The 6,266-nt window shown below is 51.3% G+C and overlaps 1 long non-coding RNA gene across 1 annotated transcript; it reads left to right on the plus strand.

Annotated features, from left to right (window-relative positions):
* The first annotated feature begins 3,301 nt into the window (after positions 1–3,301).
* On the plus strand, positions 3,302–6,266 carry LOC128941953 (uncharacterized). Its single transcript, XR_008483588.1, has 3 exons — positions 3,302–3,416; positions 3,677–3,778; positions 5,988–6,266. It is a non-coding gene; the product is annotated as an uncharacterized LOC128941953 (long non-coding RNA).

Consider the following 6,266-nt stretch of genomic DNA (forward strand, 5'->3'; position numbering starts at 1 on the left):
TAAAATATGCCACAGCCTCTGTCTGTGGGTGAGGAAAGTGGGGACAGCAGGACAGCTGCCAGGGCTGAGTGACAGACACAGGAGTGACACCAAAACCCACCAGGAGGCTGGGCTGTGCTCACACACCTGGGGGGCAGCTGGAGGTTCTCAATTCCAGCCCTGCCATGGTGCCACAACTATTTCCACCCCTGCAGGTGTGCCCTGGGGCCATCAGGGTGCAGGGAATCATCTCTCTCTGCACAGGCATGGGGAGAGGAGCTCAGTTCTGCTGCTTCAGAGCTTCACAGAGTCATTATCCAAATTTCATATTTAATAAAACAATAAAAATAAATAAAAGAAGAAAATAAATAAAAATAAATATAAAATATACAAATAAATATAAAATATAAAAATAATATTAATTATATAAATAATATAAATTGTTAAAATAATATAAATTATATAACAATATATAAATATATAAGTATATTAAACTATAAAAATATTAAATATTACATAAATAATATTAAAATTAAATTTTATATATATATATATAAAATAAAATAAGCAGACCTGAACAAGGCTATTCCTTTTTACAGTCTCTTCTAAGAGCAGCTCTCTTTCAACAGCTCATTTACTGCCCATGTGGGACTCCACAGTGAAATCTGCTCAGCCATAGATGTAAAAGACTTTCCCTCACACTAATCCTCAACAATCCTTGCTGTTCTCTGGCAACCAGGTTGGTTTTTCTCTTGATTGCCCACATCAATAAATCATGCATTATCTATGCTTGAATTTGGTGAAGATTCTGGGTAATGATGCATGAGATAGAAGAGGACTCAGCTGTTGAGTTGTTCTGCTCAGTAAAAACTGGTTTGAAGAGGGAAAAACAGCCAAGATGGATTTTTGCCATTAAAAACTCACTTGTCTGGTCTCATGCATGGAAAGGAGCAGATGCACTGATTAAAGTCACGATGGATTTGTGGAGTCTCACACACCACCAAGGGAAATTGGAAGAGGAAGAAGAATCTGGGATGTTTGCTGCCAGTAGATGCAAGGAGCACCCGCAGGAGTGCTGGAAAATGGAGAGGGAGGTGATCTCCTCACCCAGGAGAGCTCAGCAGTGCCTGGAGGGGCAGCCCGTACTCCCAGGCCTCTCCCCACCCACCTTTTCTCTTTATCTTAGCACCATCTAGAGGGACGCGTCTGCACACCCGAGAGGAGCACACCCACACACGGGGTGTGGAGCCTGGGGAAGCCACACCTCAGAGGAGCAGAGCACCCCTCCAGGCACCTTCACAAGGTTCAGGCATCCCCCCTGTCCTGCTGAGCTCATCTGGAGCTGGAACAATGGGTCCTCCAGAGGGATGGGAGGTTCATGGTGGAGTGTCGCAGACATCTTTTATGAAAAATCCTTTCCTTAGGACTTTTCCTCCTGAGAAGCTGGGAGGCCTCAGGAACAAAATGTAAAGAATGATTATCTGCTGCTGTGGAATGCAACAGGTGCATCTGTGATTGGTCTCATATGGTTGTTTCTAATTAATGGCCAGTCACAGCCCAGCTGTCCGGACTGTCTCAGTCAGTCACAAGCCTTTGTTATCATTCCTTTTCTATTCTTAGCCAGCCTTCTGATGAAATCCTTTCTTCTATTCTTTTAGTATATCTTTAATATAATATATATCATAAAATAACAAGTCAGCTTTCTGAAACATGGAGTCAGATCCTCATCTCTTCCCTCATCCTCAGACTCTTGTGAACACCATGACAGGGGTGGTCTGGAGGGTCTTGCTCAGGGTTTGGGGTTTTTTCCTTGATATTTTTAACACCTACAGATCTTGCATCACATACAAATCTTTCAGGTTTCAACAGAGGCCACATCTGGTGTGCTGAGTCCACTTGGGCTCCTCAGCAGGGTCAGGGAGCTCCTGGAATGGCACCAGCAGAGGCTGCAGAGAGGAGGAAGGGCCTGGAGCAGCTCCGTGCCCAGGAGAGGCTGAGGGAGATGGGGCTGCTCAGCCTGGAGAGGCGCCCCAGCGGAGAGGGACCCTCAGGCCTGGGTGTCCCTGCCTGTCTCTGTGTGTCCCTGTCTGTCCCTCTGTGTTCCTGCCTGTTCCTGTCTGTCCTGTCTGTCCCTGTGTGCAGGGGTCAGAGCAGGCCCAGGCTCTGCTCCAGGCCCAGCAATGGCCCCAGAGCCACGGGCAGGGCCTGAGCCCAGCAATTCCCCTGCCCAGAGGCAGAACTGCTGCCCTGGGCAGTGCCCAGCCTTGAGCAGAGCCCAGGGAGGCTCTGGGGTCTCCCTGACTGGGAATATTCCATTCCTGCACTCCAGCCCCATCTCCAAGCAGCCTCACACAGGGGCAGCAGGAATTGGGATGGATGACATTGGGATGGATGGCAGGCTGTTTGCAGCACATGGATTAATGTGACAGCTCATTTTTTAGAGATTTTTGCACATCTGGAGTAGAATCAAGAGGCTGAGGAGTCTCTTTGTCAGTAAAATTCTGGTTTCAGGTCAGCACTGGGAGAACTGCTCTGCTTTTTCCAAAATCCTGGAGCTCTGGGTGCTGCTTCACAGAAACCATGGGCTTGAGCGGCCTGACATAAACCACAAAGTGCAAGGCCATGGAAAGCAAAGTCCAACCAGCCCAGATTGATCAGTGTGGGCTTGGTGCACAGATAGGAAGGGAAGCACTTTGCCCTGGCAGAGGGCGAAGCAGAAGTGTTCAGAATCCCTGACTGGGATTAAGGAGCACAGAGAAGCACAAACAGCAGCAAGGTCTGGCAAAGGATGCACAAAAGCTGCATTTCTTCAGTAGCTGGCTTTAGTCGGGACTAAATCAGTGCTCTGGAGGTGGAATGGGGTAAAGACTCTGGAAAAACCAAGGACAATAATCTGCCTACATTTTGTCTGTTAGGGATTTTCACTCCTACCACCCTCACAAATGGGTATCAGAGGGTTTGAAGGTCTGACATGGGGACAGAAGGACATGGAAGAGGGGTTGAAATTCGATGATCTTTAAGGTCCCTTCCAACCCAAACCATCCTGCAGTGTTGAGAGAGCAGCAGCAGAGGAGAGGGAAGGTTCCTTTCCCCACCTGTGCCCCACAAAAGCTCAGTGCCCACTGCAGAGACCCTCTCCAGCTCACTTTGGGATCACAGCACAAGGTTCACCTCCCACACCCCAAACCCAGCTCTTCCAACAGCCACAAAGCAACACCAGCACCCCCTCCAGGGGCAGTGCCAGGCTGAGCCCTCCCCGGGCGCTCCGGGAGCAGCATCCCCGGGGGAGGGAGCCAGGCAGGAAGGGAGGGAGGGGGAAGGAGGAAGCCGAGCTGTTGAGTCAGTGCTGCAGAGCTGCCTGCGAGAGCAGAGAGAGGCACAGCTGCAAAGGACAGATCTGCTGAGCCACGGGAAAATGGTTTGAGTAATAATCAACGGTAAGGAAACCTCTGCTTTGGGGAGAGAGCTTAGAGGGGAAATACTCTGCGTGTTTCATGGTCTGGGCTGGTGCTGGAGGGGTTTGGAGCACAGCCAGGATGGCAGGCACAGAAATAAGTCCTGTTTATCCCAGTTAATCCCCTTTATCCCGGGAAATCCAGTCCCTCCTCCCTGTGCTGGGGTCCTGAACTGGCTGGGAAGGCTGCTTTGAGGGGGCTGCTGATTCCCGGTGTCACAAAGGTGTCCCCTGTGCCCCCAGCCTGCGGCTATGTGGCCAGGAGGATGAGGAGCCTGTGCAGCCGGGAGCCCCGGGAGCCACCACCCTGCCCGGCACAGGCAGCGCCACAGAGCCAGCACCGGGGTAAGTGTGGGGTATTTGGGGACAGGGACATCCACATGTCCCAAAGCCAGCACCGGGGTAAGTGTGGAGTATTTGGGGACATCCACATGTCCCAAAGCCACCAGGGTAAGCATGGGCTCTTTGGGGACAGGGACATCCATGTGCCCCAAGGCCACCACCAAAGTGTGGGCTCTTTGGGAATAGGGACATACACATGTCCCAAAGCCAGCACTGGAGTAAGTGTGGGGACAGGGACATCCATGTGTCCCAAAGCCAGGCTAAGTGTGGGCTCTTTGGGACAGGGACATCCATGTGTCCCAAAGCCAGGCTAAGTGTGGGCTCTTTGGGGACAGGGACATCCGTGTGTCCCAAACCCAGCACCAGAGTAAGTAGGACTCATGGGTTCATCCACATGTCCCAAAGCCAGCACCAGGGTAAGTGTGGGTTTGGGGGACAGGGACATCCCCATACCTCATCCCAAACCTGCAGGGACAGGGCTCACCTGGGCTCAGCCAGAGGTGAGGGCACCTCCACACTGCCCATCTGTGCTCCCAGCACCAAGCTGCATAAGTTTCTGTTCTCCCCTGCTTTATTTCTCCTGTCTGGTTTTGTTGTTAAGTGTCATTACAGGCCCTGGCAGAGGAGCAAATAGCAGCCTTTGGAAAAGGGGACAGACATGCTGTGGGGTGGGATTAGGGGCACAAGAGGATGTCACCTGCTTCCCCAGAGCTCTGTGTCCCTGGGACACTTTGTAACCTATAACCCTGCCAAACACCAAAACTCAGCACCCTACACTGAGCTGTCAACGAGAGATGCCTGTCCTTGCCTCACAATCTTCCCTCCCTGGCCCATTTAAAGCCCATATCTGAAGCACAGTGGCTCTGCAGATAAAGCACAGCCCCAGTTTGGCACAGTGGGTACAGCAAGGACTATCCTGGCTCCTCTCCCTGGCCCATTTAAAACAAACATCTGAAGCACAGTGGCTCTGCAGATAAAGGAGAGCCCCAGTTTGACACCAGTTTGACATGGTGGGTACAGCAAGAACCATCCAGTCTTCCCTCCCTGGCCCATTTAAAGCAAACATCTGAACCACTGTAGCTTTGCAGATAAAGCAGAGCCCCAGCTTGACATGGTGGATACAGCAAGGACCACCCTGGCTCCTCTCCCTGGCCCATTTAAACCCTTCATCTGAACCACAATGGCTCTGCAGATAAAGGAGAGCCCCAGTTTGATATGGTGGGCACAGCAAGAACCATCCTGGCTCCTCTCCCTGAGTCATTTAAAACAAACATCTGAAGCACAGTGGCTCTGCAGATAAAGCACAGCCCCAGTTTGACATGGTGGGTACAGCAAGGACCATCCAGTCTTACCTTCCTGGCCCATTTAAAGCAAACATCTGAACCACAATGGGTCTTCAGATAAAGCACAGCCCTAGTTTGGCACAGTGGATACAGCAAGGACCATCCTGGCTCCTCTCCCTGCCCCAGCCAAGGCATGGAAAGCTCTCCAGCACCACCTGACTGCACTGCCCAGGTGCCAAAGCTCCCTGTGAAAGTGAGCTCAGCTCTGAGCAGCAGGCAGAGCAATCTCAGCACGGCAGGGGTGTGCCCCACAAGTACTGATTGCACTGGTTTGGCTGAGTCACTGCTGAGCAAACACTCCCAGACAGCTGCCCCAGGGTCAGGCCGTGCCCGTCACCTCCTGCCTCTGCCAGCAGCTTGGAGCTGGCCCTGGACACTCCAGGGAAGGCTCAAGGCTGAGCCATTCCCTTCCCACTGCCCCATGAGCTGTGTGGGAGGGGAGGAAGGGGAATTGTGTGCACAGGGGGTGCTAAAACATGTCCAGAATTTCACCTGTCCCTAAAGGAACAGCTGGATCCTGATCAGGGAAGGGAAAGGGGATGTGTCCCTTCACTGATGCCTTGACTGAGGGTGTGTGAAGGAGAAGCAGAAGGAAGGAGCAGCTGCCATCCTACAATGGGAGCCAGGAATTTGCGAAGGTTCCAGGAAGATCAGGGAAGATCAATGATACATCACTTGGATGTATCAGGGAGGGGAATCAAACTCCTCCTTTGAGCAAAGCTGTGCAGCTCCTTTCTGCAGTTAATTGCCGGGTATTTAATTGCAGTCAGGATAGCTGAGGTTTTCAGAGGACCTTACTGTCCCTTACAGAATCTTTCCTCTTGGCTAATCCCAAATTCTTCTCTTTTCCCCTTGCTTGTCATTTGCAGATGTAAAACCAGAGCTACCAGCACCCCCTGAAGCACCAGCCTCACTCCCCAGCAACACCAAACCCATCCAGTGCAGGTCCTGACAATAAATCCCTCATGGTCCTCCCATGAAGGCCACCAGATTCCTTCCCACTGATTTTTGCTGGAAATCCTGTATCCCAGAGATTGGAAAATATCAGCAAATCCCTGCTGGATCTGCTCTCAGCACAGAAGCACATTGATAGAAAATGTCCTGATCAGTGTCTCATGACCAGAATTTTTTGGTTGGCAGGGAAAAAA

The sequence above is a fragment of the Melozone crissalis genome, unplaced genomic scaffold (genome assembly GCF_028551555.1).
Source record: "Melozone crissalis strain CALT ecotype California unplaced genomic scaffold, PUWL_Pcris_2 ptg000041l_1, whole genome shotgun sequence".
Classification (NCBI taxonomy): Eukaryota; Metazoa; Chordata; class Aves; order Passeriformes; family Passerellidae; genus Melozone; species Melozone crissalis.